Source organism: Anomaloglossus baeobatrachus, chromosome 1, assembly GCF_048569485.1.
Source record: "Anomaloglossus baeobatrachus isolate aAnoBae1 chromosome 1, aAnoBae1.hap1, whole genome shotgun sequence".
Taxonomy (NCBI): domain Eukaryota; kingdom Metazoa; phylum Chordata; class Amphibia; order Anura; family Aromobatidae; genus Anomaloglossus; species Anomaloglossus baeobatrachus.
The window spans coordinates 566,417,746-566,444,136 of NC_134353.1; the positions used below are offsets into that span (position 1 = coordinate 566,417,746).

At 38.9% G+C, this 26,391-nt stretch overlaps 1 long non-coding RNA gene across 1 annotated transcript in view; it reads left to right on the plus strand.

The window, feature by feature from the left end:
* Nucleotides 1-3,299: 3,299 nt before the first annotated feature.
* LOC142245108 (uncharacterized) overlaps nucleotides 3,300-26,391 on the plus strand; it is a 1,140,303-nt gene continuing 1,117,211 nt past the window's right edge. The window contains exons 1-2 of the long non-coding RNA XR_012724730.1: nucleotides 3,300-3,704; nucleotides 3,844-3,943. This is a non-coding gene — a long non-coding RNA (uncharacterized LOC142245108). The remainder of the gene's footprint in view (nucleotides 3,705-3,843; nucleotides 3,944-26,391) is intronic.

Below are 26,391 nucleotides of genomic sequence, written 5' to 3' on the forward strand. Positions count from 1 at the left end.
TATTGTGGTGTGTGTGTATGTATGTAGTGTCTGTATGTATGTTGTGTGTATGTTATGTTGTGAGAGTGTTATGTAATTTGTATATGTTGTGTTGTGTGTATATGTTTGTGTTTATCTTGAGTACTGTATGTGTTCTTGTGTGTGTGTGGTGTCTGTGCATACATTGTGGTGCATGTAAGTAGTGTCTGTGTGTATGTCATGTTGTGGGTGGGTTGTGTCATTTGTATATTTCGTGTTGTGTGTATATGTGCGTATGTGTGTGTGTATATGTGTGCATGTGTGTGTATATGTTGAGTCATGTGTGTGTGTGTGTGGTGTCTGGGCATATAATGTGGTGTGTGGGTGTGTGTGTATGTAGTGTCTGTGTATATTTATATGTTGTATGCATGTCATGTTGTGGGTGTGTTGTGTCATTTGTGTATGTGTGTGTGTATGTTGAGTCATGAATATGTGCATGTGTGTGTGGTGTATGTGCATATTGTGGTGTGTGTGTGTGTGTGTATGTAGTTTCTGTGTGTATATGTATGGTGTCTGTATGTCATGTTGTGGGTGTGTTGTGTCATTTGTATATTTTGTGTTGCATGTGTATGTGTGTGTATATTCTGAGTCATGTATGTGTGTGTGTGTGTGTGTGTGTGTGTGTGTGTGTGTGGTGTCTGTGCATATAATGTGGTGTGTATGTAGTGTCTGTGTGTATGTGTATGTTGTGTGTATGTCATTTTGTGAGTGTGTTGTGTCATTTGTGTATTTGTGTGTGTTTATATGTGTGTGTGTATATGTTGAGTCATGTATGTGTTTATGTGTGTGTGTGGTGTCTGTGCATATATCGTGGTGTGTATGTATAGATAGTGTCTGTGTGTATGTGTGTGTTGTGTGTATGTCATGTTGTGTGTGTTGTGTCATTTGTGCATGTTGTGTAGTGTGTACGTGTGAAAGTGTAAGTACAGTGAATGAAGCAAGAAATAAATAAAATAAGTGTCTATGCTTGATTAACAATAGCATGTGCATGGCAAAAAGTCACAGTTTATAGAAGAATGTTTTCTCCCAGGAGCATCCACCAGAAGCAACCTCTCTGAGCATGTCCCCAGTGATCTACAGAAAGAGACAGAAATAGGCTTATGATTTATATACAGTTCAACATCCAGGGGATGGTGGTGTTAGGAAACAGAGGGTAATAGGAACAGCTGCTGTGCCTATGGGTGTAATTATTGGTTAGTGTGAGGAAATTAACAATTTAAATAACATCAACTTTATTATTAAACTGGAATGAAAAAAAAATCTAGTAAATGTAACTTATTTCAATAATACTAAAAATAATAGTACAGTTTATTCCGATTTATGTTAGTGAGCATTCGTTCATGATATATAGCATTTTTAATCAAGAAGTCACTGATTTATACTGAATTATAGAAGTTATAAACTTTCAATGAGAGTGTTCTGGTCAAAAAAGGAATAATGTTTGCACTCTAGTACTGTATGTTACATCACACTGTGCCAATGGCTTCCACTTTTGCTCTGTTGCAGCCTGTAATACTTGATGTACCACACCCTGGTATTTAATAAAATGTTATTTATTCATATTTATTCACTTTACTCACTTACATAGTGGCTTCATATACAATAGTACTTTCCTGTCATTACTATTACTGTCCCTACAGTGGATCACAATCTATATACAGGACATTATAAATTACTATAGTGTGCATTAGATCTATTTTTTTCTATATAAATTAGATTAGAAACTGTCGATAATGGCTGGACCATATATGACCAGCTTTTCTCCCCCCCATTCCCCTTTTGTGTCTCCCCTATTTCCTCATAGACTGTAAGCTTACGAGCAGGGCCCTCACTCCTCCTGGTATCTGAATTTTGTTATTTTGTATTGTCTCATATTGTCTGTACATGTCCCCTCTTAATTGTAAAGCGCTGCGGAATATGTTGGCGATATAGGAATAAAACTTATTATTATTATAAAAAGAATAGATGATAGAGTAAATGATAAAAATTATAGAATGAGTATAAGATAGATAGAGAGATAGATAGAGGGATAGATATAGAGATAGAGGGATGATAGATAGATAGATAGATAGATAGATATAGAGATAGAGGGATGATAGATAGAAAGATAGATAGATATAGAGATAGAGGGATGATAGATAGATAGAGGGATAGCTATAGAGATAGAGGGATGATAGATAGAGGGATAGATAGAAAGATAGATATAGAGATAGAGGGATGATAGATAGATAGATAGATAGATATAGAGATAGAGGGATGATAGATAGATGAATAGATAGATACAGATGGACGGATAGATGGATAGATAGATAGATAGATAGATAATGGATAGATAGATAGATATAGAGGGATGATAGATAGATAGATAGAGGGATAGATAGAAAGATAGATATAGAGATAGAGGGATGATAGATAGAAAGATAGATATAGAGATAGAGGGATGATAGATAGATGAATAGATAGATACAGATGGACAGATAGATGGATAGATAGATAGATAGATAGATAGATAATGGATAGATAGATAGATAGAGTGATAGATAGATAGAGGGATAGATAGAAAGATGATAGATAGATGAATAGATAGATACAAATGGACAGATAGATGGATAGATAGATAGATAGATAGATAGATAATGGATAGATAGATAGATAGATAGAGGGATGGATGGATTGATTGATAGAAAGATAGATAGCAAGAAAGATACAGATGGATAGATAGATTGATTGATAGATAGATAGATAGATAGATAATGATTGACCGATAGATATATAGATAGATGGATAGATATATAGATAGAGGGATAGAGGGATAGATAGATAGATAGATAGATAGATAGAGGGATGGATGGATAGATAGATAGAGGGATGGATGGATAGATTGATAGATAGATACAGATAGATAGAAAAATAGATAGATAAATAGATAGATAGATAGATAGATAGATAGATAGAAAGACACAGATGAATAGATAGGAGCAAGATAGATAGGTAGATAGGGGGATGGATAGACCTATAGATGGAAAAATACAAATGGATAGAAAGAAAGAACGAAAGAAAGAAAGAAAAGAATCGATAGATAAATAGATAGATAGTAAATAAAGAAATAAATGGAACCCTATTTCTTACATCTTTATTCCATAATTGCAGTACAGAAGTAACCAGAGCAGAGAAGTCATGTTCGGCTGTAGGATGTGGTAAGGCCGGACATGAGGAGGCTGTGTCAGCTGTAGTTTCTTGCAGAATGTCTTCTTGTCAGCAGAACACGTGGACCCTAATAATAATAGCACATGCCTGTGCTGTAATCAGCCAGCAGAAGTGTGCGTGCATGGAGCTCTGTGGCAGGAGGACATCAGCACCATGGACAGCTGCCATGCACGCTCCCGTGCTGAGCAGTAACACATTCTGATGGGAAACCCAATCCTCGGTTTCACAGGCACAGAGCTGATGAGCCTGCTCTCCTCACAGCGCCCGCAGCAGCAGCAGAGCATCTTCCTCCCCTCTCTCCTCACTGCTCCTTGCTGTAGCTCATCACTGAGGCTTCTCTCACTTTTTGTGACTACCCTTCCCAAGTCATCCTCTTCCTCCATCTCCTCCTCCTGCGCTCGCACTCAGTCTCTTCCCTCCTCCTCCTCCTCCACTCTCTTTCTCTCCCTGGCTCCCAGCATCAGCGGGGGAGAGTGCAGGTACTGTACCTTTACAAAAAAGCACTTTATTCCTTATTTCCACGGGACTATGGTGTGCTAGCCAGTGTCCTGCAGCAGGAGGAGAAGGTGCAGGTGGGACCCGAGGCTGACTCACCCATGTGTCTGTTCTTTCTTGCAGTTCATACTTTGCTTCTCTTTGTGTGGAATTAAACAGTCTGGGAGGATAAGACACAGAAGACTCCTCTGGGTTTCCTTGGGGGACATAGCTGGCTGCACTAGTAAGTACCAGAGTTTCTCCTTTGCTTTTCTGTGAGATGCCAGTCATGGTGTGAACTTGGCTGGAGTTGCTTGGGCAGGAGGCTGGGGCAGAGGTGTCTTTGGGCTGTATTGTGCAGGGCTGTGCTCTGTGCACACTAGTGCTGCTGTGCCAGGAGGCTGTGGGAGCTGTGTGCACTGGTTGTGGTTACATTGCTTGGCTCCTGGTGTCTGTATTTATAACAAGGCTTAAAGTTTGGCATATACTGTGTTACTGGTCTGGACAGCAAGCTCCATGTCATAAGTCAGAGCAGATGCAGCCCATGGTCAGTGGATTGCATGATGTCTTCTATCAAACTTTACAAAGCATTGTCCTATGAGAGCAGAATCCTAACACTAATCCACATAATCTTACAGTATTCCGCCTCTTGATATTAACACACTATAAGCATTGCCAGATTAACTACATTCAGAGGTTATGAAACCATATGGTCTTTACATCTGGGCTGGAGAGGATGATAATTGAATGTCTAATGTACCATCATAATTCCTATAGTTTATAGGCAGACGTCCTCTAGGTAAGGATGCATGGAACCATACCATTCACCAATAACCTGGAGACCTGTCTATTAATCATATGTGTTTACTGCACACATTGGAATGGTTGGAGTAGAAAGGAAGTATTCTTTTCTTTTTTTTACATCCCCATTTGCAGATATTGCTTATTAGCTTGTTTAAACTGTGTCATTACCTTAAGGAAAGTTTCTTCTTAAAGTTAATACACCCATTAGATTTAATCACACTCTAAAGCTTTGCATAATCAAAACAAAGAACTAATGAAAAGATCAAAGTAATGGCCAATTCAGTGTTATGTGGGTCAGACAGCCTTATATTAACGTATTAGCATTTAACTCTTCTTAAAGGGGTATGAATTTAGGTAGAATAAGACCAGAGAGGCCTCTCTTATTCCGTATTGTTTAGCATTGCATATTTCAAAAGTTGGATAATGTCTCCAAAATGGTAGCACGGTGTCATACAAAAGGGAGTTAACATACTTTACTTTCCATTTTATGACATAGTCACTCTGCTTTCATCATACTCTGGCCAATAGGTCTCTCAGTTATACTGTATGTTGTAATATTAAATCAGATTATATAAACATGACATAAAGGGATATATCATATATGAGATAGATAATTAGATAGACAGATAATAGATAGATAGATAAAGGGATAGATAGATAGATTGATAAAGGATAGATAGATAGATAGATAGATAGATAGAAAGATAGATAGAGGGATAGATAGATAGATAGATAGAAGGATAGACAGATAGATAGATATAGATAGATAGATAGATATAGGTAGATAGATAGAGGGATAGATTGATTCATAGATAGATAATATACAGATGGATAGATAGATGGATGGATGGATAGATAGATAGATAGATAGATAGGGATATATAGATTGGAAAGATAGATAGAACAATAGATGGATAGATAGATAATAAATATATAGATACTAGATAGATATATAGGTACATAGATAGATTCATAGATAATAGACAGATAATAGATGAAAGATGACACATAAATAATAGATGATAAATAGGTAGATAGGAGATAGATTAATAGATAGATAGAAAGATAGATAGATAGTAGATATAATATTGTACTGGATAAACTTGCATTTCTACTTGTGCTCTGCGTATTTTAGTTCGCCCAGTTTTATATGTTGATATGATTAACATTCTCTCATTGAAATTCCCAGAAACTTAATATTGTTCCAATATGACCTAGATTGCTGCCCCCTGCAGTGTTGGCCAATGAGAAAATGGTTTGAATCTAGGAGAGAGCAGTCCTGGAATTCTGCCACTTTTTAAGAAATATCATAAAATTACATTTGTCTCTTATAATCAAGGGAAGTTGTTTTGTAAACCAGAGAAGCAAAAGTTGCTTGTATCAGCAGTTATGTGCTTTATTATGCAATTGTTCTTGTTATTCAGATCAGATAATGGCCCGATGAAATACATAAGCAGTCTTCAGGGAATGAATGATTAATTCCTCTAACGTGTGCTTACTATAGGAGTTCTTACTAATAAGGTATACCTGTATTTGCTTACAGTTGCAGATGAGGAGAAGGCAAATATGCTGCTCTATTCTTTTATTAGTACTACAGTCATATCTGCTAGAAACACCACATATGCTGAGGACAAAAGCAGGAATATCTGACTATATTTCACTAGTAAAATGTGTTGAGGTGCACACTTTATTCATGCTCTTACATATATCAAACATGGTACACCGCTAAGTGGGTGAACTTATTACTGTTATTAGTGATCATAGTTGTAGTAATCACAGCATAGAATAATAGAAATGTAGTTTTACAGAATGCACCTCTAAGTCTTTTGTTTGCTAGGAAGGTTATTGTTGAGCTTCGTGGGCCCAGTCATATTAGTGACTATACCAAGCATGAAATACACAATTGAAGGGCTTTCCATTATCAGATATATAGACGTATCAAATATCTTGCCTCATTTTCACAGAGCAGAGCACTTTTTATTTTCACCCAAAAGTGATATTTGTTGAACAATTACATCAATCATATACATTGCTGCCTGGTATTTGTATAATAGTAGACCGATTAACTCCAACGCACAATGAAGTTTCATTGTTTGGGACTGAAGTTGTTAGCAGACCCATGTAATATTAAAGTACCTTGTCATTATGGTTTTGGTCTTATGCACATATTATAGGTATTACATGTTAACACATGGTCATACATATACAAAGTGTGACTTATAGATGCATTTTACTGTAAGTAGGATGATATGATCACCTGACATGTGTGAGCGCAAATACTTATATATATACACACATATATATCACCTTTGAAGAATATTTTATATATATACATATATATATATATATATATATATATATATATATCTCCACACAAATAAACATATAGCTGCATATATGTATGTACATAAAAATGCATACGGGCATATATATTATATATATATATATATATATATATATATATATACACACACGCACACAATTATATATTTTATACCTATATCTGTCTATCTATACATATATATATTTTTATATATATATATATATATATATATATATATATATATATATACATATATATATATATCACCTCCTATTTTCTATATATATATGTATAAATACATATATGTATGTACATATATATGCATATGTGTGTATATATATCTATATATATATATATATATATATATATACATACATATATATATTTTTAGATTTTTTATATATATATATATATATATAAATATATATGTAAATATATGTATGTATATATATATATATATATATATATAAAAGTATACAGTGTGTATATATATATATATATATATATATATATATACCGTACCTACAAATACATATATTGTTGTTGTTGCTCGCCTTTAAACAGCAGACTAATGTATCCGCCTTTGTACAGTTTTGTTGAAAGTCCATTCTGCTGTTTCTTTGAAAAATATATTTGGGAGCAGCATTGACATTGAGAAAAGTTACCAAGTTACAAATAATAATTTGGCAATGTTAAATCCTACACCAGAAAATATTTTAATTAATTAAGTTACTGCGCCCCAAGACGTTACACATTGTGTGAATGTTACTAACCCTTTCTTTACTTATCTGTAGTTTTTTGTCATCATACTTTTATTAGGTAAAGTATTTGGTTCATGGCCTTATAAAATGTGTGCATATATATGGCCCACCGGAATAGTTTTTTTATGCTCAGTGATAACAAAAGAGACGTTTTCGTTCAACACGCTGATTGGAAAATGAACATGTACTGTACATACATATATGCATAAAATCTGAAAGGTTCAGACTGAGCCTCCTTTATCTGCTGAAACTCTAGTGGATTCTAAATACGTTTCTTGTGACACATTATTTTATTTACTTAAATATGTGCTTATTTTTTAATGATACAACATGTATCAACCAGCTATCCACCGTGGGAAGACCATGGGTGTTCTCCCGTACAGTGAACTTCCATTATTTAAGCACAGTCAATGAAATATTGGAGCCTTCTCTGTGGTGGCATTGCTCAGTAATTTTTAAGTGCCGTTGAAAATAGTTGGACATGGCTTTATCATTTTGAGAAAAAAGAAATCTGTGAAATCTGGTAGTGATGTAATACAAGCAGATACTGAAAATAGGTTTTAGGCCCAGTGCACTTCGAAAACATATCTGGATATGAAAATAATGGAATGTTGGTGGTAAGAGAGTATTGTGGGCCCAAACAGTAAAAAGGACACAAAAATATGTTTTTATTTTCTAAAGTGTTGAGAATTTTTCCTATAGTTTAGCTGTTTGAGATTGGCATACCTGGCCACTTTATTACTTTATCACACCATAAGGCCTCACACAAAATAAACAGGGGGCTGTATGGAGGCACACAATCTAACATACATATTGGAGGGTACTATTTGTTCACAATATGGAATCTATGATGATATATTCTTTACCAGAAGACATATGGATGTACTGCAAAGTCGCCTAAAAGACTAGTATTGCCATGTTATGGCTCCACAGAATTAAAAAATTGCATGATATGGTTTTTACCTGATCATAAAATGGTAGGACTACATTTATAATGTTTAACTCCTTTACCCCCGACAGATTTTCCGTTTTCCATTTTTTTTCACTCCCCTTCTTCCGAGAGTCGTAAAAAAATTGTGATTGCACGATTGTTTTAGAGATATTTTATTCACGGCGTTAATTATATGGTAAAACTGATGAATCGGTTTGATGCTTCAGGTCAGTACGACTTGTGAACACCAAAATTTATAGGATTACTTTTATCTATGAGGTTAAAAAAAATCTGAAGTTTGTCCAAAAAATGTGGTGCACGTTTTGTGCCATTTTCCGCAACACTTTGCTTTCTCACTTTTTGCGATCTATGGCTCATTGATGGATTATTTTTTGCGTCTCAAGCTGACGTTTTTAATGGTACCATTTTTACGCAGATGCTACTTTTTGATTGCCTGTTATTGCATTTTGCGCAAAATTTGTGTCAACCAAAAAACATTTGTAATGTTTTTGCTGCTATGCCATTTACGGATCAGATTAATTGATTTTATATTTTATAAATTGGGCATTTATGAATGCGGCAATATCAAATTTGTGTATATTGTTTTATTTTTTTAACCCTTTAATTTTCAATGGTGTGAATGGGGGAGTGATTTGAACTTTTAGGGGTTTTTTAATATTTTTAATCTTTTAAAACTTTTTTTTCTTTTTCTTTTATCTTACTAGTCCACTTAGGGGACTATAAGGATCAGCTGCCTGATCACTCATTACTTTCTGTAGATCACAGCTACATAGCTGTGAACACCAGAAATGATCATCTACTGTCTCACATAGTACTCGGCCGTGTGAAACAGGAAGTGAGCCATGATAGCTACAGTAGTCATCACATGACCCTGTGCTACCATGGCAACTATCAGCTCCACGTGATCACGTCACTTGACTTCTGATGGTAGCTGGTACTTACAGTTTTAGCGTGATCATCATTAAAATAGCGCTTTCACATCTTGACAGCGCTATTTAAGGGGTAACAGATATGAGTGGAATGTGATTCCACTCCTGCCTGTGAGGCATACATGTCAGCTGTACAAATCATGATTAATATTATGACCACTAGGACGTAATTTCACAGTTTTCTCATGTACCACTTTGCTCACAATATTGTATGATGTGTAATGCAAGGGAAGCAGATTTTAAAAAAATATCCTTTTTTCCCCAATATTCTGCCATGAGATGTCTATGTTTTATGCGTCTCTGGTTTTGATGAGGATTGCAGGATCACAAGTGTTTTCTTCTCATGTTTTGATATTGTATTAAATTTGTATCATAAGGTAGTGACCATATTAAGGACTCATTCACACTAGTGTGAAATGCGGATGAGTCCAATGTAATGAAAAAAGGGATTGCACTGGTACCAATGTTATTCAATGAGGCAGTGCAGATCTGCAATTTTTTTTTCTTTGCTGTATTTGACATGAGGAAAAAAGTGGCAGTAGCTTACATATGTAAGCATAAATTGGACGAGACTCACCTATTCATGTCTATGGGTGTGAGAACAAAATTAGATACCATGTGGCCCATCCTAATGGCATCCGTTTTTTATGGATACATTACCATTGTGTAGCATAAGACACTGTAAATTGTTCTGTAAATAATTGTAAATGAAATGTACGGACAGCACACAAATGAAAGTGAGAAGACAATTTTCCTACTTTTGTGAACAGAGGCTGGGCACACATCTATCTGAGATGGTTTAGTGAATCCTGCATTGAGCAGGGGGTTTGACACGATGACCCTGGAGGTCCCTTCCAACTCTTTTGTTCTATGATTCTATGGATGAGAATGGGAACAATTTTCTATTGCCTTGTGTGAGCATACTCTGAAGGTGGTAAATTAATTTTTGATGTGGTGTATAACCTGTGCCACACTGCTGATGTGTTTAAAGGAGTATTCCCATCTGCAAGGTCCTATCCCAATATGTAGTAGGAATAATAATAATAATAGTAATAATAGCAAATTCCTCCAATTACAAATGTAGTATAGTTCTCCTGATTCACTATGTTGCTTACTCCTGTGTACGGCATTGCAGGACCTTAGGTATACCATGGTTATGACCACAAGCAACTGACTAACTGTGACTCTATGCGCGGTTGTAACCATGGATACCTAACGTTCTATAATGCCCTGCACAAGAGGCAAGTGACATAGTGAATGAGGAGAACTATCTTACATTTCTAATTGGAGGTATTTTCTCATATTATTATTATTATTATTATTATTATTATTATTATACCACTATATCTTATGATCGGATCTTGGAGATGGGAAGATGGGAATAACCCTTTAATGCCCATTCCAGACTTCTATTTAATGGCTACATATAAAGAGCCATATAAGGACTGTATCTTTAAGTGCCATATCATTTTGAACCAAAATTAGATCCATATTGTATTTGGAATACCATAAAGTTTGTCCAGTGTTCTAGTAAGTTTATTATCTCACTCAGAAACTGGATTTACAGCTACACTGATCATAACAACCATATGATGCTCTTCTTGTTGCTGCTGTTCATGAACATGTAACAAAGCTGGAGAAAAAGACATGAACCACACATCCAAAAATCATCAGTTGATCTACCGCCGCTAGGCAAAAATTTAAATACGTGAATATGAGGTTCTGCCACATCACGGTGAACCTCTGAGTGGGTCCCTAACTTATATGAAGCCTTAAAAGGTGCGGCGCTGCCTGCCAACCACCACCACAGCGACAGTGTACCAGCAGGGTAGGTGAACCTGGTGCCTCACAACAGCCATGCTGCAAGGCTGACTCCCCATGACGCCAGGCCACACTGCCCCACAGCAAGAGTGCCCACCACACTGCACTATCACCCTGTTAAAGGAGCTGTTTATGAATATGTGCAATATAGAAACCCAAAAACAATTACCTTTCATACTTAATTGCTTCGTTGTCTCCACACTAGCCCAAAACAAGTGAAAATTAGAGATAGAGATAAAGCAAATTGTGGTTAAAATTGGTGAATCATCCAGGTTTCAATGTGCGAAATACTGAAAAACCACATGAAACTGGATGTTGACTTTAAAAATATTCCCCAAACCCTAATTACTATAAGTACTGATACTTTTTTTATAATAAATATTCTGTTACATGTATTAATGTTTAGTGACTGAACATCATTTATAATAATTGCATCAAGTTTACAGATATTTTACACATTTTTATACATTTTTGTGAACAACCAACAAGAAGCCTAAAAAGTAAAAAAATCCATCAAATATTTTTATAGATGTCCCTTGCGCCTCACAGGAATGAATTACCGTCACCTCTGCCTTAAGCTATTGCACAATGCCTTTAGATTTTGAAATTCAATGCAAACTTACACTTATAAAAAAAATAATATAAATTACATTTTCCTAAATAATTTACAAAATACACCCACCCTCAGAATTTTTTGCAGCGTGCAAAAGGCAATTCTATACTAAAATCTTCTCAATAACAATTGTATTGTTTAGTTCCATGGATGAATTCATTAAATTATTCACTTGGTCCTGAAGAAGATGGAATATTTAAAATGCTGTCATTCTATGCTTGGCCATAACTAGGTAGTTAGGCCTTTTTGACAGCTCCTATGCACTAATATATAAAATGTATAAATATGTATAAAAGTGCTAAAGGGAAGTATTTTCTATGCATGCAGTGAGTTCTGCAGTCATAGCAAAATAACATTGAGGAAAATAAGGGCTATATGTGAAGATTAAGTAGACTATGTTACGTTACAGCATATGTTAGGTTTTATGTAATGTAAAATATCATCTTCAGATTATGACACATTTACTATTTTTCTAATTGGATGTAATGAAAAGTGTTATTCACTCCATAATAGAAAGGTCTTGACAAGTTTTATATGTGTTGCATTACTTGAGAGGACATTTTTGATTTTTTTTTTAACACACATATGGAGATAGAGAGATAGATAGATAGAGATAGATAGATAGATAGATAGATAGATAGATAGATAGAGGGATAGATAGATAGATAGAGGGATAGATAGAAATAGATAGATAGATATAGATAGATAGATTGATAAAAATGATGAATAGATAGATAGATGGATGGATAGATAATAGATAGATGGATAGATAGATAGATAGATAGATATAGGTAGATAGATAGAAGGATAGACAGATAGATAGATAGATAGACTTGTTTGAAGCTGACCCATCCCATCTCTCATTGGAAACTACTTGAATAGACCCATACGTGCCATTTATATTACTCTTTTCCTGACACAAATCAATGGTCAATAAAGATAGTTGGCAACTCTTGTGTCAATAACCAGAAGATGTGTACTGATAATGATACCCCAGGGTCAAATCCTTCAGGTTAGAATCTGCAACATTTTGTTGATCTACTCAAGATCCATGTCCTCTATGTCCAGCCAAAACATTGATTATATGCACAGATAAATTACTGAAAGGTATCCCATGTGTAAGCTTTTAACAAGGTTAAATCAAGGTTAAATCCTTAGGTGATATTGATATGCTTAGAATGTAAATGATCCAAATAGTATATTGATGTGTTAATTTAAAATTACACAAAGGTTCTTAAGAAGTTCTTCAAAAAAGTTTTATCATGATAGCCAGGAGACCCTTAACACTAGAACTACTGGACTTGTGACACCTATATAGAAATACATCGTGCAAAGTAGTCAAAATAACTACCTCAGTAGCTCTAGTGTTAATACAGGTAGTACAGGGCTAATCCACCCCCCCCCAAAAAAAATGAATTATTTCCTATCCATATGATTGATAATAACTTTTGATTTCTTAAGTGTATACTACTGGGACAGCCAAAGATACCAATTCCATTCCTGAATGGAGTATAGATGTGCATCCTTGGCCTTTTGCCATTCATTGATTAGGGAATTAGCCAAGCACTGTTACAGCAGTAGATCCGTAATCCACGTTTTAAAAAATTATTCGAAAAAACAAGTGATTCCCTAGCCATATGATATTTAATTACTTGATAATCTCTGGGGTCCGACCACTGGTACCACCAGCAATACCAAGATTGAAGCTCTACAACTCCATCCTGTATGGAGGGAGGATGTGCATGCCTGGCCTCTTCTCCATTCATTGCCCTGTGATTAGCTAAGCACTGTTCTTTAAATAAGTTTAATAAGTTATAGCATTCCATCCTTAATCCAAGTATTAAAGGACTATTCGTCAAAAATCAAGTTACCCCTTATCCTTTGAATAGTGGATAAGTGACTGATCAGTAGAGTTCTGACCATGCATGGACATCTCTGCTCCATTTGACACAAAGCTCCAGAGCTTCAAAATGGCCATAATATGTGTGCTTTGTGTCATCCCCATTTTTATCCAGTTTGTTCACAAGAGTCACTAAAAGAATGTTTTTATTTGGTTAGTTAGTGCCATATAATTTTCCTTATACAGAAAGCATAGTCATTTACATTTGAGTTAAGTGCATTTCATCTGCAATTTTTGTTATTTTTAATATTGAAAAAAAATCATAGTTACGTAGATACATAGCTGCATACAGAAGTTTTAAAAAAGACCTAGGTCCATTAAATTAAGCCTTTTTCCATTAACTATACAAAATTATCTATAACCCACAATTTTATGTACACTGTGGAAATCATCCAGCCCTTTATTAGTTAATGCAATTCCTAAGGTAGGGTTTCCCCAGTCTGACTGCTCTAAACGTTTCCTACTTCTTGTGGTAGGGCTTTCCACAGTCTGACTACCCTAAACTATTCCTACCTCTCGTGGTAGGGCTTTCACATAGTCTGACTGCTCCACACTATTCCTACCTCTTGTGGTAGGGCTTTCACATAGTCTGACTGCTCCACACTATTCCTACCTCTTGTGGTAGGACATTCCACAGTCTGACTGTTCTAACTATGAACTTTTTCCTATTTTGCTTACAGAATCACCTTTCTTTCACCATAGTGAGTCCTTGTCCTTTGCATAGACTTTGGAAGGAATAAGTCATGTGCCAGTCTTTTGTACTGATCATACATGTATGTATACTTGTAAATGAGATCTTCTCTGAGACATCTTTTTTTCTAAGCTAAACAAGACCAACTTTTCCAACCTCTCATCATATGGGAGGCCTTCCATTCCTTGTAATAATCTAGTTGCAATAGTGTTAAATTTGTCAATTATTTGTATTCTCAATTTGATAGCAACAATACTTATGAATTATGGAAACGGTACTATAATGTGCATTAGTGTAAATCTTCATGCAATATTATTATTATTTTTGCAGTTTCAATTACTTGTTTACACTGTATTACTTCTTTTTTCCTATGTATACTGTGTGTGTGTATTTGCTATGTATGCACATTACAAATTGTTTATTGGATGGAAAGCATTTTTAGCACACTGAACATTTTTGGACACAAAAATAGTATCATGTTTAGTTCTGGATAATATTTCTAGCTGCTTCACAAAGCATTTGATCTGTCTCTGACTTCAGACAGTTTGGGCAGAAATAAGTTCTGTTCTGAGACTTAATCCTGAGGCTGTCAGTGGTAAACTGCCAACTAATTGACACATCACAGAGAGTATGAATCTTGTCAAAGCAAGGATCTTTGGAAAGATGCTGGAGGTGGGGGACTTTTTTGCAATGCTGTTGTATTACATTCAAATTAGTGTCAAAGAGATACTCCCCATTTTCAGCACCGTCAGCTGCCTGGTATTAGATCTACACAGCATGCCTGTACTGTAACCCTATCATTAGGGTGAAGTGAGCAGAGATTTTCACGCTGATTTAATTTAAGACATATGTGATCCTTTTTTTTTTAATTTCGAGAATAAAGTCTGAGTGGAATTTTGAAAGCCTACAAATTATCCAATATGAGTGGTCTGAGCCCTGGTGATTATTTTGACTTTCATGAAGCAATCTGCTATTATATCATCAGTGTTCGCAATCCAAATGTAAAAATCTTAATACATATGTTGCAGTAAGCCTGAAAATGAAGAGCTTGCCCTTGCTGAAACGATTTTGTCCTGCAGATTAAAACACTGTGTCATATACTTCTTTTCCGTATTTATGCATTACATTTTCCCAGTGAATTGCTCTCTAATGTTTAAAAATGATCCCAGCTTTTTATTGTATTGCCTACCACCGTTGTTTGTCTAGAGCAAGACATTCACTTATCTACTTATTGTGTTATTTCTATAAAGTGTACAGGAACATAGAACTGTATGTAAGATTAACTAAAGAATGGTAGACGCAATCCAGTCATCATGTAATGGTTGTGGATGGTTATTGTAGGTGAAAACAAGGTGTCAGACTGGGGTAGATCAGATCAGTGTGAGTTTTTTAGAGAGACTTATTCTGATTCGAAATATAAAGCCATTAAATGAACATTTTTAATTGAATTGGACACTATTATATTCATTGCCAATAGACCATATGTCATAAGCTACCTTATTTTTCGGACTATAAGACGCACCTGACCATAAGACGCACCCTGGTTGTAGAGGAGGAAAATAGGAAAATAAAATTTTAACCAAAAAATGTGGTCATGACACACTGTTATGGGGCGAGGATCTGCTGCTGACACTGTTATGGAAATAATGTCCCCAAATTCTCTACTAAGATAACCCATTCTGGTAACGATCCTCCTGCCTTGTATATGATCCTGCTCATATACCTCCATCCTGCTCATATACCCCTATCCTGCTATATACCCCCATCCTGCTCATATACCCCATCCTGCTCATATACCCCATCCATCCTGCTCATATAGCCTCCATCCATCCTGCTATATACCCCCATCCTGCTTATATACCCCATCCATCCTGCTCATATACCCCCATCCTGCTATATACCCCCCATCCTGCTCATAATATACCCCCATCCTGCTCATAAAATACCCCCATCCTGCACATAAAATATCCCCATCCTGGTATATGGCCTGTATCCTGTGGCACAGAAAAAAAAATAAACGTTCATACTCACCTTTCCTCACTCCCTGCAGCACCGATCATCTTCCTCTCTGTCTCAGCTGCAGCGCTGCTGAGTGGAGCCGTCACTGTTGTCTGCGGCATCGCGATGTCTTCCTGTCTGTGCCGGTCAGCTGATCGGTGTGGACACTAGCGGCGCGCACAGCAATGACGTCATAGCTGTTCTCACCGCTCTCTACACAGATCAGCTGACCGGCACAGAAAGGAAGACATCGCGATTCTGCAGGGGAACGGCTCCACACACGGTGACGGGTGAGTACACTGATTCACTGCACCCCGCACTGATAATGATGCACGGTGGCAGTGAATATAGCCGCACATGATCACTCCAGGCTGTAGTTGCCAAGGGAGATCAAGTGGGCCGGCTGTTAATTATGCGCGCACCCCCCGCCCATCACCCCGCCCACCTGTCAGCGCTGACTTCAGCGCTGAGAGATGATGGGCACTCATATCTAATGAGCGGGCCCACGTGGTGATGGCAGGTGCTGCTACAGCCTGCTCGTGCCCCCGAAGACCCGCTCCACCGCAGCACCCTCATTCCCCGCAGCCACATTCAGACCATAAGACGCACCCCCCACTTTCCCCCAACATTTGGGGGAAAAAAAGTACGTCTTATGGTCCGAAAAATACAGTATATCACCTGCAGCAAAGAGGGTTGAAAAGGGTTGTCCTCTGCCAAATTGCAAGAATCATGTTATTTTTTGAAGACTTGGGCCTGTTTAAGACACTTGAGCAGAATGTAGACCAATTCCATTATTTAAATGGATATTCTTTTTTTGACCATTTGTGGCATATAACCAGGTAATATTTAAATGCCTGATATACAGTGCCTTGCAAAAGTATTCAGCCCCTTTGAATTTTTCAGATAAAAAATTTTAATCTTATGGTGAAGAATCAACAACAAGTGGGACACAATTGTGAAGTTGAACGAAATTTATGGCTTATTTTAAACTTTTATAAAAAATAATAAACTGAAAAGTGAGATGTGCAATATTATTCAGCCCCTTTAAGTTAATACTTTGTAGCGTCACCTTTTGCTGCGATTACAGCTGCAAGTTGCTCGGGGTATGTCTCTATCAGTTTTGCACATCGTGAGACTGAAATTCTTGCCCATTCTTCCTTTGCAAATAGCTTGAGCTGAGTGAGGTTGGATGGAGAGCGTTTGTGAACAGCAGTTTTCAGCTCTTTCCACAGATTCTCGATTGGATTCAGGTCTGGACTTTGACTTGGCCATTCTAACACCTGGATACATTTATTTGTGAACCATTCCATTGTAGATTTTGCTTTATGTTTGGGATCATTGTCTTGTTAAAAGACAAATCTCCGTCCCAGTCTCAGGTTTTTTGCAGACTCCAACAGGTTTTCTTCAAGAATGGTCCTGTATTTGGCTCCATACATCTTCCCATCAATTTTAACCATCTTCCCTGTCCCTGCTTAAGAAAAGCAAGGTCAAACCATGTTGCTGCCACCACCATGTTTGACAGTAGGGATAGTGTGTTCAGGGTGATGATCTGTGTTGCTTTTACGCCAAATATATCATTTGGCATTGTGCCCAAATAGTTAGATTTTGGTTTCATTCGACCAGAGCACCTTTTTCCACATGTTTGGTGTGTCTCCCAGGTGCCTTGTGGCAAACTTTAAACTACATTTTTTTTGGATATCTTTGAGAAATGTCTTTCTTCTTGCCACTCTTCCATAAAGGCCAGATTTGTCCAGTGTACGACTGATTGTTGTCCTATGGACAGACTCTCCCACCTCAGCTGTAGATCTCTGCAGTTCATCCAGAGTGATCATGGGCCTCTTGGCTGAATCTCTGATCAGTATTCTCCTTGTTTGAGATTACATTTTTGAGGAACGGCTGGGCCTTGGTAGATTTGCAGTGGTATGATACTCATTCCATTTCAATATGAACGCTTGCACAGTGCTTTTTGGGATGTTTAAAGTTGTGTAAATCTTTTTCTATCCAAATCCGTCTTTAAACTTCTCCACAACAGTATCACAGACCTGCCTGTTGTGTTCCTTGGTCTTCATGATGCTCTCTAGGCTTTAAACAGAGCACTGAGCCTACGGCCCCCTTCACATGCAGGCGTCTCCGGTACATGCTAGGTCCATGCCCGCATGTAACGGAGACAAAATCAATGGGTTTATGTACACGCACGTGTGCAGCCATTGGCCCGTGCCTCCATGTGGAGCATAAGTGAGCCCGTGTCCATGTCCGTTTTTCTCCAGCAGCACGGGTGTCACATGGCCCGCACACGTACCACATGGATGTAGTGTGGATGCAGTCCCGTGTGACACGCACCGGAGAAACACACGTGTCAGACAAAAAAATAACAAACCTTTATTCACCTTCTCCAGCCCTCCTGTCTCTGCCACTGCTGTCACTTGCTGCCGACCGCCGCTGATTATGCTCATTTAATATTCACTTCACTGCGGCCGGAAGCAGCAGCAGCGGGGAGTCAGCAGGGCTGGAGACCGAAGATCAGCACCACGGACAGCGACGCCAGAGACAGGTGAGTTGAAGTTCTCATTCTCCGTGTGTTATCACGGATAACACACGGAGAACACACGTAGTGCCATAAACATGGCACATGAAGGGGAAAACGCACCTTTGACACGTCCGTGAAACACGTGCGTGATTTTCACGGATGTGTTAAGGGGGCCTATCACAGAGCAGGTGCAATTATTCGGAGACTTGATTACAAACAGGTGGCTTATATTTATCATCATCAGTCGCTTAGGACAACATTGGATCATTCAGAGATCCTCAATGAACTTCTGGAGTGAGTTGCTGCACTGAAAGTAAAGGGAACGAATAATATTGCACGCCCCAATTTTCAGTTTATTCTTTTTTACAAAAGTTTAAAATAAGCAAAAAATTTCGTTCAACTTCACAATTGTTTCCCACTTGTTGTTGATTCTTCACCATAGCATTAAAATTTTTATGTTTATGTTTGAAGCCTGAAATGTGGGAAAAGGTGGAAAAATTCAAGGGGGCCGAATACTTTCGCAAGTATGTAAGTACTCTTTCCGTAAGGGTTCGCTCACATCTGCATCTAAATACATGGAGTTCAATTAAAAAAAAATGCATTGCACTTGCACCAATGTTAATCAATAAGGCAGTGTTGATTTACAATTCTTTTTCTCAGCTGTTTTTGAAAAAACCTCAGCATGCTGCGGCGTATAGTTGAATAAAACAGCCGATACTCGCCAATGCAAGTCTACAGGGTTAAAAAAAATGGAAGGCACATGGACTATATGCATACTGTCCTTTTTTACTGATATGACTCGCCCACCCCAGGGCTATGGGACACCCGGTGCCGGGACGCACTAGTCCGGGGGTAGTCAGTGGTGGCGGAGCCAGACTCCGTGGCCCTGGTGGGTGTCAGTTAAAATGGCTGAAAACTTGGGGGTGATTAAAGTTTGTGTCCGTGACACCACCTGTGGTATGCGGCTATTAAGCCGCCGCTGCTGTGTAAGGCCTCCGGGGTGATGATATGGCAGCATTGGTGGTACTGCTCCCCACAGGTGGAGCGGTGCCCCGGGGACACTGTTGGTGCTTGTGAGAGTCTATGGTGTTGTGTGGATAACACGGTGCAGGGCCGACAGGCAATGAAAGAAACAGGCACAAACAACAGTCTCTTTACCTTCTCCTCTTTTACTTCACAAACGGTTAGTCCTGGGAGACCGTTACAGGTGGTAGAGGGCTCTGGCCGGCCTGGAAGTAACTGAGATGTCGTTTTGGCCAGATGAGTATGAGGCCTACTCCTGTTCTTTTCTTTACTGTGCTAGGACCCTGTTCTCTGGATTTAGCAATGGCCCTCTTTCTGCTGGGACCGGTGGTACGTCCCTTTCCCTCTGTGGTAGGCTGCACAGACCCTCTATGGTGCTTCTCTGCTGGAGTCCACACCGGGCCCTGATGATGCAGCTGTACCTTCGGGCTGTTTATGGGCCAGGTGCTTGCAGCTCTCCTGCCCTTCGGATTCGGCTACCAGGGAGTATTTTAGGCCTGGTGGCCACAGACTCCGATGTCCGAGTCTCCTCTGTGCCTCTCTGCTCCTCCTGTTTCACTGGGCCAAGCTGTTCCAGCTCTAGGCCCCAGTTCCACAGGACAGCACACTCTGCGTCTGCACACTTTGCTTCCTCCTACAGACTGACCACTAACTCCTCCCTCAGGCCAGACTTAAGGAATGCTCCCTGGAACTCCAGGTTCAGAGCTCCCCCTGCTGGCCTGAGGGAGAACTGCGTTGGATGTTAAACTTACTGGCCAATAGACCTCCCAATTACCTCCAGGCTCAGCATTAACTCTTTGGAGGGGCAATGCTGTTGTGGCGACCAGGTCCTGGGGCGCCACAGATACATTACCATTCTATAGCATACAGTAGAATAATGTAAATGGTCCTCTAAATGATCGTACAATAATAGCTTCTGAGAAAAAAAAGCAGACTCCATACAGATGTTAGGAGAGAAAAAAAACCCACACACACGCTTATGACAATTGAAATATTTCTGGAAGAAAATCGGACTGATTCTTTATACACAGATGTGAGAAAACCCTTAAATCGTAACGTTGTTTAAAATGTTTTCTTAAATCAATGGTGCACATGATAATAAGCAACTTTGAAAGAAATCTTCTTTCTCTGACAGGATTGATCAGTCATTTTCAAAGTTCTCAATTCTGAGATAAAATCTGTATTCAGTGAAGACTTTCCCATTAATTTGATAGGAGATGAGAGATGCTACAGATAAAATTCTAGCTAGATAGAAGGGAGAAGAGGAGGGAGGAGCTCTGCCTCTAGCTCCTCCCTCTGCCTCTTGCTCCTCACTCTGCTTTTAGCGCTTACCTCCTCTGGTCTACATAGAATTGAATCCAAGCAACTGCCATCTCCAGTCTCTGTTATGGGAAAGTCTTGTCTTCGCTGAATACAGATTACAGTACATCTAATTTAGTATATGCCCCTGCCAATTGAGAAAGCGAATAATATAATCACAGCATTCTAGGGCAATGGACAAATAATGTAATATTATCCTTGCCAATTTATATAGTGTTTACTTTTGTACAGCTACTGTGTAGGGATGAGTGAGCACAAGCATGCTCAGGGGCTCGGTACTCGTAATGAACAGTTGATGCTCGGATGGGCTTGTCTCATGTACTGAGTGTAATGGAAGTCAAAGGGGAACTCCAGCATTTTTTCAGAAGATCTACTAGAAAACTTCTTAAGTTCCCCATTGAGTTCCATTATACTCAGTACACAAGTCGAGCACATTCTAGCATCCAATTGATCATTATGAGTACCGAGCACCCGAGAATGGTAGTGCTCACTCATCCCTACTACTGTGTTTAACTGAAATAACTGTAACTTAAGTGGAGCTAACCTTTCATAGTAGACCATATATGTGTTTGAGGTATGTAAATCAATCACAAACAGTTACTAAGAGCAATCAACAGAAATTTTTTACTTGGTATTAATAAGAAAAGATACCCTGAAATATTTGGGCAGGATGAATAGTCACTGATCAGCATCGCTGCCTTTGCAGTAATGGAGTCTTACATTCAAATTACACCAAGGGCATTGTTTAAGGGATAGATATTACAAGGTGCACCAATCTTAAGAAATATGTGGGTGCCATATATGCATATATTTAAGAAAAGTATAACAGAGGAGAAGATATGTTTTAGAAGCTGCACATTTAGAATCATGCTATAATTGTTAATGACTATGTTGGAATAGGTAAATCTTAATTATTAGTGATAAGCAAGCATGCTTTCCACTGTTCATTACTCGAAATTGGCGAACCTGCCGATGTTCAGGTTTGGTGGGTCTGATCAGTCTTAAATTAAAGTCTTTTTTGGGACTAGACTTGAGCCCACATTAACCCCATTAGTCTAAGGGATCCAAACTTAAGTTTTATAAAATGATGTTAGTAAGGGGTAGGGGACTGCAAAAGAAAGCAAAATGGGAACTGAAACAGGACAATTATGCTTACTTAGTTTCTACATGGCTGTCACACTGCTTCTGGGTCCACTCATTAAATCTCATGAATATTCACTGCTTTTATCACCTACCCTCTGTGACAGCGTTTGTGATTGTTTGCAGTCAGACCTCTCACTAGCTAGTGGAGTGTAAAAATAAATAAATAATTGGGAAAAATGGCACAGGGTGCCCTGTATTTTGATTTCCAGCTCAGTTTAAGCAGAAAACTGAAGACTGCAGCCCCAAACTGTTTGCGTTATCTTGGCTGTGTATCAAAATAGATTTTTTTGAGACATTGAAATGAGTAATTTTAAAAAAACAGCTTGCGGTTCCCCCCAATTTTGATACCCAGCCAAGATAAAGCAGACATTTGGGGGATGATATCCTCAAGATAGAATGAAAAACATTTTGCCATCTCACGAATCCTGTAGATTTTCCCAGATTGCAGTCCCAGTAGTAGAATCCGAATTCCCGCACAGAGTTAGGAGAGCGACCCAACACAATGGCAAGTTTATAACAAGAAAAAAATCCAGCGGAAAAAGCGGACGTCCAAAATTTCTTTATAACTTACTTTTATTGTTTGCATAAAAAATAAGTTATGTGAAAAAACCAGCATAGACATGAAAAAATAGCAGCAAATGGCAGAACTACACTTTTCGGTATTAAACCTTCATCATGGTCCATATGGATTACCTTATTATTGACTTCAATGGTGCCAGACTTAAAGGCACCACAGAGGGTGGGGACACAGTCTGAGAGCAATCAATCACAGAGGCTGTCACAGAAAGTGGGTGGGGGAGCAGTCAATATTCATAACAGTTAATGAGTAGACTTAGAAGCAGTATGACAGCCACACGGAAACTCGGTAAGTATAATTATTCTGCTTTAATCCCCATTTTGTTTCCTTTTTCCTTAAACTCTTACCCAGCTGGTCAAAGCTGAACAGTAAAGCCTGCTTTACACACTTCAATAGATCTTTCAATCCGTCGTCGGGGTCAAGTTGTAAGTGACGCACATCCGGCATCGTTCGTGATGTATTTGCGTGTGAAACCTACATGCGATCGATATTGAACGAAAATACGGTGATCGCATACACGTCGTTTATTCCTCATACATTGGACGTTTGGTAGTACGAAACTAGTGAATTGTAACGTGTGACATCCCTCATACGATTTTGGTGTCTGATGCTGTGTGCGCAGGTGTGCGCTCTGCACCGCAGCTTAAAAAAGGTCTGCTTCAGAGCGCAGCTGCAAAGCTGCGTTCTGAAGCGCCTCACAATGTCTGTCATGCACTAATCTCTGTCAGTCCGTCACTATCTCTGTCCCTCACTCTCTGTCCATGTCAAACAACAGGAAGATGAAAAATCGACCGCAAACAGCTGCTATGCCAAACAATTTCTTTTTTATTCAAGCGTTCTTTTCATCGGTGCAGATAAAAATGCGGGAGGTGACTAGGATGCGAGTCCCTCCATGCAGCAGCGCTGGATGCGACGCTGGATCATCCTGGATTACGCCGGACAAGGAGGGCTTTTTGGGGCTGATTAAAGTGGTGAACCAGGGTATATGTGTGTGTTTTTTATTTCCAATAAAGGATTTTTTCGGGCGTGTGTTTATTTACTGTAATTTACAGATTAATCATGGAAGGTGTCTCATAGACGCCTGACATGATTAATCTAGGACTTATTGGCAGCTATGGGCTGCCAATAACTCCTTATTACCCCGATTTGCCAACGCACCAGGGCAAATCGGGAAGAGCCGGGTACAGCCCCAGAACTGTCGCATCTAATGTATGCGGCAATTCTGGGCGGCTGTTGGCTGATATTGTTAGGGTGGGGGGCTCCCCATAACGTGGAGCTCCCCATCCTGAGAATACCAGCCTTCAGCCGTATGGCTTTATCTGGCTGGTTTTAAAATTGGGGGGGACCGCACGCCGTTTTTTTTAATTATTTAATTATTTATTTCGCTACACAGTATAGACACGCCCACCGGCTGCTGTGATTGGGTGCAGTGTGACAGCTGTCACTCAGCGTGGGGGGCGTGTCTCACTGTAACCAATCATAGGCGCCGGTGGGCGGGGTAAGCAGGGAATACGAGATTGTTTAATGGGCGGCCGGCTTTATCAAAACAGTAAAAGCCGCCTGAGCAGTGTGAATGCCGTGCAGCGCCTGGGATCGGGGATCGGTGAGTATGAGAGAGGGCTGCTAACTTCAGTCACTCAGGGGATTAGCGGTCACCGGTGAGTCTTCACTGGTGACCGCTAATCAGGACGCGACGCAGACAGAGCCGCAGCATGACCATGAAGTCGGGTGAAGTTCACCCGAGTTCATTCTGACAGTGCGGCTCTGTCTGTGTCTGCTGTCATTTACCATTCAGCTCTGCTACATGGCTGTCTGTTGCTGCTGTCAGCGGCCATGTAGCATAGCTGAATGGCAGATGACATAGTAAAAACGCATCCCTACATTACACATGCTTGTCAAGACAATAAATAAAAAAAAAAAAGGGTGCCCAATGAATACGTCACAGAACACGTGATCTAAAGGATCGCACTCAAAATTGACCAATTTAACATAGGCTACTAACGCTCGTGTGACAGCAAATGAACGACCTACGTGCAATCTCATTAGATCGCATATGTGACTTGGGTGTGTCACATCGCATACGAGATCGCATACCTAATTGTAAGGTGTAAAGCTGGCTTGACACGGAGTTCTCATGTTTGGGGTCCATGCACAGATACTTGGTGTACAGTACTTACCCTGAACTTTACAGTTTGGGTTCGCCAATCACTATTTTTTACAGTACCTTAGCCATTAAATATTGAAAAATCTGTATCTCTACATGTAACTTTGCCTTGTAATGCAGCTTCCAATTTTGCTTTAACCCTACACCACATCTTGCATACATGTAAGGCAAAAGTCAGTAGTGGGTTTATAGAATAGGCTCATGGAATAAGTCTGACCTATACCTAGCAGGTGGTGACTGTGTGTTGCGGTCAGGATCTGCCTCCAACTGTGTGTGGACAGATTTGTTGTTTTTATTTTCACAATATCATCATACTTAGAGTTTTTGTTGTGTGCCGGTAAACTATGTAGCAAAATCAATGGTGACATTCAAAAGTACAACTTGTACTTGTACTTTATAGAAGGGGAATGTAGTGCAGATAGTGACCAGGGCACAAGTAATGAAATTGGGGGTGGTACAGGGGGAAGGGTTAGGACAGTTAATACAGTAAGCAGGAATAGAGGTACAGAGTCATACGTAACGTGCATGTACATTAGTGCCCGAAGCCTCACAAATAAGGTGGAGGAATTAGAATTAATATTGTTGGAAAAAAATTATGATATAGTGGGGATATCAGAGACATGGCTGGATGAGAGCTATGACTAGGCTGTTAATTTACAGGGTTATAGTCTATTCAGGAATGACCGTACAAATAAGCGAGGGGGAGGTGTGTGTCTATATGTAAAATCATCCTTAAAACCCATCCTGCGTGACAACATATGTGAGGGTACTGAGAATGTAGAGTCCCTATGGATGGAGATAAGGGGGGGAATGAATAATAAAATACTGATAGGGGTGTGTTATAAGATGCTGAACATTATGGAAGAGGTAGAGAATCTACTCATAAAGCAAGCAAATTGATAAAGCAGCGAGTCTCAGAGAGGTAATTATTATAGGGGACTTTAACTATCCTGATATAAATTGGGGAACAGAAACTTGCAGTTCCAGCAAAAGAAATAGATTTTTGATAACAATGAAAGATAATTACCTTTCACAAATGGTACAGGACCCCACAAGAGGGGGAGCACTACTAGACCTTGTACTAACCAATAGGCCAGACCGCATATCAAATATACAAGTTGGGGGTTACTTGGGGAATAGTGATCA